The sequence below is a fragment of the Haematobia irritans genome, chromosome 1 (genome assembly GCF_050003625.1).
Source record: "Haematobia irritans isolate KBUSLIRL chromosome 1, ASM5000362v1, whole genome shotgun sequence".
Lineage (NCBI taxonomy): Eukaryota > Metazoa > Arthropoda > Insecta > Diptera > Muscidae > Haematobia > Haematobia irritans.
In genome coordinates this window covers 143,066,501-143,075,972 of record NC_134397.1, presented here as the reverse complement: position 1 = coordinate 143,075,972, position 9,472 = coordinate 143,066,501, and positions in this window count along the sequence as shown.

Here is a 9,472-nt window from a genome sequence, read left to right as displayed (position 1 = left end):
TCAATTCCTTAATCTTCATGTCCAATTAGCTCGTATTAAAAAATTGTAATAATATGTAAGGTAATTGAATTGGATGGAAAACCGAAAAAGAGCCTGCGTTGATATCAGGCTAACATAAAAAAATAAAGTTTCTTTTACTCTAATATTTGTGTGAGTACGATATTTAATTTAATTAAAAATCGGGAAAAAATTATACACAAATGGACTGAGAGATAACGCTGGTTGGTCTTAGAATTTTACATTTATAAATAATTTACATAAATTTTATCTGGTTACAAATTAATAAATATTTTGATGTCTTGCAATGGGAATTGAAAGCATGCTATGATGGTGTGTAATAATTAATTAATATTAGAGTTGAAATGTAATTAAACCTTATATCGTAAAAATATGGGAAATACGATACTATGGGATTGGAAAATGTTTGAGATATTACAGCATACATTTAGGTGCCATAATTTCTTTGTGCCATGACAAAGATGTTTATTATAAAGATGAGGCAAATCGATTTTTCCAGTAGCGATAATTTTGGCCATATAGCAATAATTTTGGCCATCTTTTTGTTGTAACGCGAAGTTAATTTTGTTCCAGAAGAGATGGTTGATTGAAACGACGTTTTAGTGTTACATTCTATGCTATTTTCGAAAAAAAAACTTGGTACATTAAAAATATTCGAAAAGAGACTGTTGAGTAAAAAACGCAACTAAGAGTTGCATTCCATGCTATAGTCGAAGAAATGTTGCAAAAAATATGAAAGACAAATTTTTAAAACCGTAATTAATTTGTGCGCCAAATATGTTAAAATTGAACACTCATAGTCGCCTTAATTTTTGTGGTGTCTTCTTACGTGATGTTCATTTTAATGTGTTGTAAATATTTAATAAAAAACAAGTAAGTAAAGTATAAAGTCGGGCGAGGCCGACTATATTATACCCTTCACCACTATGTAGGCCAAAATTTGTGTTACCATCTCAACTACTTCACATTTGCTGGAAGCTATATAAAGGAGACACTTTTTTACTTCTACAAAATCTCTAGAATTAAAATTTAAATCGCCTAACGCTATCCAGTTAATTGTAGGGAACTTCCATTGAAAATGGGTCTAAAATGTGTAACAGTCTACCATATTTCCCCAACTCTGGTGTACGTATATATGGGAGCTATATATAATCTGAACCGATTTTGACTAAATTTGACATGTATAGTTAGAATAATAATTTTGCTATCTATGCCAAAGTTATACTCCCATTTACGGAGTATAACTTTGGCCCCCTCAACCAAATTTGGCACAATTACCGATACTACTAAACGTACTCCTTGTGCGAAATTTGAAGCAAATCACGGCAAAATCCTGGATTTTGAGGCCATATAAGTTCAAATCGGACGAAAGATATATATGGGAGCTACATCTAAATCTGAATCGATTTTGATCATATTTGGCACATACAATAGTATCGTTAAAATTACCGCTTGTGCAAAATTTGAAGTAAGTCAGGGTAAAACTCTGGCTTTTGAGACCATATAAGTCCAAATCGGGCGAAAGATATATATGTGAGCTATATCTAAATCTGAACCAAAATTTGACACACTTAACGATACCATCAAACGTACCCCTTGTGCAAAATTTGAAGCAAATCACGGCAAAACTCTGGCCTTTGTGGCCAACTTATATGGCCACGAATGATATATATGGGAGCTATATCTAAATTTGAACCGATTTCAATCAAATTTACCAAGCATTGGTAGAATGTCAATTCTACCCTCTGTGCAAAATTTCACGAAGATCGGTAGTAAACGTTGGCCTCTGTGGTCATATGAGGCTAAATCGGACGAAAGATATATATGGGAACTATATCTTAATCTGAACCGATTCGGATGATATTTTACAAGATTTTCGAGATTCATAAAATACTTGGATGTACGGTATTTCAAGAAAATCGGTTGATAAACACGCTAACTACGACCAAATCGGGGATAAATATATATGACAGCTATATCTAAATCTGAACCCATTTTTTCCAAAACCAATAGCGATTGTCTCTGTCCCAAGAAACGGCCCTGTGCCAAAATTGAGGACGATCGGACTTAAATTGCGAGCTGTACTTTGTGCACAAAATTACATATACAGACAGACGGACGGACAGACAGACAGACGGACATCGCTAAATCGACTCAGAATTTAATTCTAAGCCGATCGGTATACAAAAGATGGGTCTATGACCACTATTTCTTGGCGTTACATACAAATGCACAAACTTATTATACCCTGTACCACAGTAGTGGTGAAGGGTATAAATATTATAAAATTCCTTAGTTATGGCTTTTTAGGAAATTTCAAATGACCGTTTGAAGCGAATATCACAACCAAGCACAACACTTAACAAGTACACATATCGAAGACACACTCCATTACAAATTGAGTTAAAATAAGCGCCAAAACCCATGCTACAAAATGCAATAATATTATTACAATCAATCAGCGTTGATACCAGAGAACGGCTGCGATCTACCGCAACCGACCAGTGTATTTAGTAAACACTAATATTTGCAATCTTAAAACACCAATTGGTAAAAAGAATTTCAACCAAAGACAATAAACTTTATGATGATAGGAAATTGGCTTGCGTCATACCAAATGTTGTATTTACCATGTCAGTTAAATGAAAAACTTAATTTTCTTAATGAAACAATATTAAATTTTAGGCAGCAACTAAAAAATTAATTTTTCCCCTTTATGGAAACTTATTTCGTCCACTTAATTTCTTTTTATTTGCATTTTAATGCTATGTCAATAAGTGTCGTATACGCATTTGGTTCGATAAACGAAAAGTATGAAACTAAACTAAAATGGTTGATCTCCTCAGTAGCCAATTTCCCATCTTCCGTATGTGTATCGTCTTTGGTGTATAGCCTGAAAGTAAACTGGACTACTTTATGAAACTACAATTGGATTATCCCACGGCTAAATAATAAACCGAGGATGGGAAGCCGGTCATTAGTGTGTGAATTCTTTACTGAGAAACCGGTCATTAGTGTGTGAATTTTTTTGACTTCTTTGGCTCCTATAAACCGCAAATGTTATCCGATTTTACTGAAACTGGAAAAATAGAGGAATTTTAATTTCAAACAAATATATACGGCCGTAAGTTCGGCCAGACCGAATCTTATGTACCCTCCAGCGTGGATTGCGTAAAAACTTTAACGAAAGACTGTCATCCACAATCGAATCACCTGGGTTGTGGTAATACTTACCGTTGGCAAGGTATCTTATCTTGTACGTTCGTCCATACGTGGTATATATATATATATATATATATATATATATATATATATATATATATATATATATATATATATATATATATATATATATATATATATATATATATATATATATATATATATATATATATATATATATATATATATATATATATATATATATATATATATATATATATATATATATATATATATATATATATATATATATATATATATATATATATATATATATATATATATATATATATATATATATATATATATATATATATATATATATATATATATATATATATATATATATATATATATATATATATATATATATATATATATATATATATATATATATATATATATATATATATATATATATATATATATATATATATATATATATATATATAGGTAAGTCTACAAATAATAACGAACCGATATGGACTTTTGCACCAGAATTGATATATGGGGGTCGCTTTATATGGGGGCTATAAACCAATTTTTGTGTGGTTAGGGATCGGTTTATCTGGAGGCTATATATAACTATAGACCGATATGGACTTAGGTTGGCATGACTGTTAGCGGCCATATGCTAGCACAATGCACCAAATTTCAATTGAAAAGATGAAATTTGCTCCGCCAAGAGGCTCCAAGGCTCTGGGGATTGATTTATATGGGAACTATATATGGTTATAGACCGATATGAACCAATTTGGCATGGTTGTTAAAGACTATATACTAACACCACGTACCAAATTTCTACCGGATCGGAAGAATTTTGCTTCTCCAAAAAGCTTCGGAGGTCAAATCTGGGGACCGGTTTATATAGGGGCTATATATAATTATGGACCGATGGGGACTAATTTTTGCATGGTTGTTAGTGTCCATATACATACACTAAATACCAAATCTCAACTAAATCGGACGAAACTTGCTCCTCCATGAGGCTCCGGAGGTCAAATCCGGGGATCGGTTTACATGGGGGGCTATATATGGACCAATTCTTGCATGGGTTTTAGACACCATATAATAACATCACGTACCAAGTTTTGCTTCCCCAAAAAGCTCCGGAGGTCAAATCTATGGACCGGTTTATGTAGGGGCTATACCTAAAAGTTGTCCAATAGGGCCCGTTTGCAATAATGTCCGACCTACATCAATAAAAACTACATATGCCAAGTTTCAAATCGATAGCGTGTTTCGTTCGGAAGTTAGCGTGATTTCAACAGACGGACGGACAAGCTTAGACCAACTCAGGATTTCACCACGACCCAGAATATATATACTCTAAAGGGTGATACGGTCAAAATTTGGTCAAGGGAAAACACGTGTAAATCGGTGAAATCGTTTATTTAAAAAATCAAATTAAATTTCTTTTTCAAGTTCAATTAGTATAAAATTCAGGAAAAATATTCAGTTAGGCTTTCGCTTTTACAAATCCGAATTGCCGGGCCTCACGCTTGACACCTGCCATCAGATTTTGTACAGCCACCTTGTCCACCTTCTTCGCCGCAGAAAGCCAGTTTGCCTTGAACTGCTGCTCGTCCTTAGCGTTGTTTTTTTTTGGTCTTCTTTAGGTTCCGCTTGACAATAGCCCAGTATTTCTCAATTGGGCGGAGCTCTGGCGTGTTGGGAGGGTTCTTGTCCTTGGGAACCACCTGCACGTTGTTGGCGGCGTACCACTCCATGGCCTTTTTACCGTAATGGCAAGATGCCAAATCCGGCCAAAACAGTACGGAACAACCGTGTTTCTTCAGGAAACAGACGTTTATTCAAACACTCTTTCACGTAAATTTCTTGGTTGACAGTCCCGGAAGCTATGAAAATGCTGCTTTTCAAGCCACAGGTACAGATGGCTTGCCAAACCAGATATTTCTTTGCGAACTTTGACAGTTTTATGTGCTTGAAAATATCTGCCACCTTTCCCCTTCCTTTTGCCGTATAAAACTCTTGTCCCGGAAGCTGCTTGTAGTCGGCTTTGACGTAGGTTTCGTCGTCCATTACGATTTAATTTCTGAGGGGGCATAGAAGGTACCCTGCTGTTAGAATTTATAGGATTTAGATTTCAAATCATATGATGGTTTTATTTCATCGTTTTTTTTTTTTTGCACATAGACGCAATGTTTAAGATTCCCTTAAAACTCAAACCAAAATGGTTCTTATAACTACAGAATGTAATGTAGTCTACACATAGGTACTTTAAATTTATCTACGGGAAGCGTACCATTTGTGGACAAGAATAGAAAATCAGTAAAAAATAATAATAAAATCTGTGAAAATTAAATTAAAAATTCCAACGTTAAATTAACAAAGATTTGAATGTTCATCATAGTTACACAAAAAAAAAAATAATTCTTCCCTTCCTAATGAAATTTTAGATCAACGAATATCATATGGAATTTTGTTCCATAAAATGCCAGATGAAATTTTACACTCTCGATTGGCCACCAGATCTCCAGCGCCCCAATAAAAATGGTGTGGGCGCTGTAACGGCCGCTCTCAGCTCATATTCATCGATCCTGTGATCAAAACAAATAAAACAGCATTGAAGCCATGAACATACAAATTTTTCGGCAGCAGACCATTGACATTCCTACAGAACTCCGCACCATCGCAATCAGCACGCATCAACAAAGAATGGTTTAAAAAGGAGATTGCTCGCTTCATTACTATTGCACAATGGCCACCAACATCTGCGGATCTCAATCCGTTAAGACTTTTGCGTCTGGGACATTTTGAAGAGTAAGTAAAACATTTTGATGTTATTTGTGATATTTTTGCTTTACTTTACTTTGTGGCATTATATATCAGCTGCCCTGTATTTTAGTCATGGCTTGTTATACGGGATCAGTCTCAGTTGATTTTAAATTCCGTTATTAATTCTGGGAATTAGTTAAGCCTTTCTGATATTACTAAAGGGTGATTTTGTAAGAGCTATAGGAACAGTTTTGTTTGATTTAGTTGATCGATAGTAACCCTTTCACTACCGAATTTAACAGGTTGACTGATAAGTCCGCGGTCTGACACATAGTATTAAATGCATATTATTTTTATATAGTACCAACCTTCAAATGATTCGTGTCAAAATTTGACGTCTGTAAGTCAATTAGTTTGTGAGATAGAGCGTCTTTTGTGAAGCAACTTTTGTTATTGTGAAAAAAATGGAAAAAATGGAATTTCGTGTTTTGATAAAATACTGTTTTCTGAAGGGAAAAAATACGGTGGAAGCAAAAACTTGGCTTGGTAATGAGTTTCTGGACTCTGCCCCAAGGAAATCAACAATAATTGATTGGTATGCAAAATTCAAGCGTGGTGAAATGAGCACGGAGGACGGTGAACGCAGTGGACGCCCGAAAGAGGTGGTTACCGACGAAAACATCAAAAAAATCCACAAAATGATTTTGAATGACCGCGCCGCGCGAGCTCGCATTTGACCAAAAACAACAACGTGCTGATGATTCTGAGCGGTGTTTGCAGCTGTTAACTCGTAATACACCCATCGATATGTGACAATGGATGAAACATGGTTCCATCACTACACTCCTGAGTCCAATCGACACCCGGCTGAGTGGACAGTGACCGGTGAAACGTCTCCGAAGCGTTGAAAGACTCAAAAGTCCGCTGGCAAAGTAATTTCCTCTGTTTTTTGGGATGTGCATGGAATAATTTTTATCGATTATCTTGAGAAGGGAAAAACCATCAACAGTAATTATTATATGGCGTTATTGGAGCGTTTGAAGGTCGAAATCGCGGCAAAACGGTCCCATATGAAGAAGAAAAAAAGTGTTGTTCCACCAAGACAAGTCATTGAGAACGATGGCAAAAATTCATGAATTGGGCTTCGAATTGCTTCCCCACCCACCGTATTCTCCAGATCTGGCCCCCAACCACTTTTTCTTGTTCTCAGACCTCAAAAGGATGCTCGCAGGGAAAAAAATTGGCTGCAATGAAGAGGTGATCGCCGAAACTGAGGCCTATTTTGAGGCAAAACCGAAGGAGTACTACCAAAATGGTATCAAAAAATTGGAGGGTCGTTATAATCGTTGTATCGCTCTTGAAGGAAACTATGTTGAATAATAAAAACGAATTTTGACAAAAAATGTGTTTTTCTTTGTTAGACCGGGGACTTCCCAGCCAACCTGTTAAAATAGCCATTAGATTTTTTATACCCTCCACCATAGGAGGGGTGTATATTAACTTTGTCATTCCGTTTGTAACACATCGAAATACTGCTCTTAGACCCCATAAAGTATATATATTCTGGGTCGTGGTGAAATTCTGTGTCGATCTGAGCATGTCCGTCCGTCCGTCTGTTGAAATCACGCTAACTTCCGAACGAAACAAGTTATTGACTTGAAACTTGGCACAAGTAGTTGTTATTGATGTAGGTCGGATGGTATTGCAAATTTGCCATATCGGTCCACTTTTACGTATACACTCAGAAAATTTATCGTCGTAACTACAAGTAAATTCCATAATATTGAGAAGTTCAAAATTTTACTCACCGTTAGTTAAATTTAACTATTGATGAACAAAATTAACTCAGTGGAAGTAAATTGAACTTACGGCCATTACCAGCAAAATGGTTAAGAACTCCCAATGAGTTCGTAAATGGACTGAAGCAAATATAATAATGGGGAATACGTATTTTCTCGATTGCACGAAGAAGTTTCTCAGCGTTACTGAACTTTTACTGTGGAAGTCTAGTTGGACACGAAATTTACATTTTTAGTATAAATAAACTAACGATGAATGACAATTTTAACTACCGTTGAGTGAATCTACTTCTAGACAATAGGTGTTTCTAAAAATAGACGCCCTTGACTGTATGTGTTAATGAATACATGCATCCAAGCAAGAAAAGAATAAACAAATTCACATTTGGTTGTTGATGATTGTAAGAGCTAAGTGACCCAGTGGATAGTGTGTTTAGTTAGAAAACTAATGGTACGCTGTTCGATCCTCCGTCCGGACAAAAGGTAAAATTTTATAAAATGATAAAAATAAAATCTAATAAATGATTCTAAAGGATTTGTATTAAAGAAGAGTAAGTGATTTGTACTAAATATGATATGACATGTAGAAATTGGGATCCTCCCCCTTGAGGTGTCCTTGCTCCAAGTCACCAGGTGGTCTAGGAAATCCGGAACATAATTTTTTCGTTTTCAAAACATGTATTATTTAGTTAATTTTTTACTTCTGAACAGTTAAATTTGAATTCGGCAAAAGTTAAAACAAATTACTAACCTATAGGAAAATGTTGAACTTACTATGGGTACATGCTTCTTTAGCGACATACGAAGTTCAATATTAACACTGGTTAGTTAAAAATAACTCGCTAATGGGTTCACTCTTCTCTGAGTGTAGCCCCCATACAAACGGACCCCCAAATTTGGCTTGCAGACCCTCTAAGAGATGCAAATTTCATCCGATCCGGCTAAAATTTGGTACATGGTGTTAGTATATGGTCTCTAACAACCATGCAAAAATTTGTCAACATCGGTCCATAATTATATATAGCCCCCATATAAACCGATTCCCCGATTTGGCTTTCGGAGCCTCTAATTGAAGCAAATTTCATCCGATCCGGCTGAAATTTGGTACATGGTGTTAGTATATGGTCTCTAATAACCATGCACAAATTTGTCCACATCGGTCCATAATTATATATAGCCCCCATATAAACCGATTCCCCGATTTGGCTTACGGAGCCTCTAATAGAAGCAAATTTCATCCGATCCGGCTGAAATTTGGTACATGGTGTTAGTATATGGTCTCTAATGACCACGCAAAAATTGGTCCACATCGGTGCATAATTATAAATAGCCTCCATATAAACCGATCACAAGATTTGACCTCCGGTGCCTCTTGGAAGACCAAAATTCATCTGATTCAGTTGATATTTGGTACGTGGTGTTAATATATGGCCTCAAACTCCCATGCAAAAATTGGTCGAAATCGGTCCATAATTATATATAGCCCCCATATAAACCGATCCCCAGATTTGACCTCCGGAGACCCTTGGAAGAGGAAAATTCATCCGATTCGGTTGAAATTTGGTACGTGATGTTAGTATATGGTATCCAACAACCATGCAGGAATTGGTTCATATCAGTCCATAATTATATATAACCCCCATATAAACCGATCCCCAGATTTGACCTCCGGTGCCTTTTGGAGAAGCAAAATT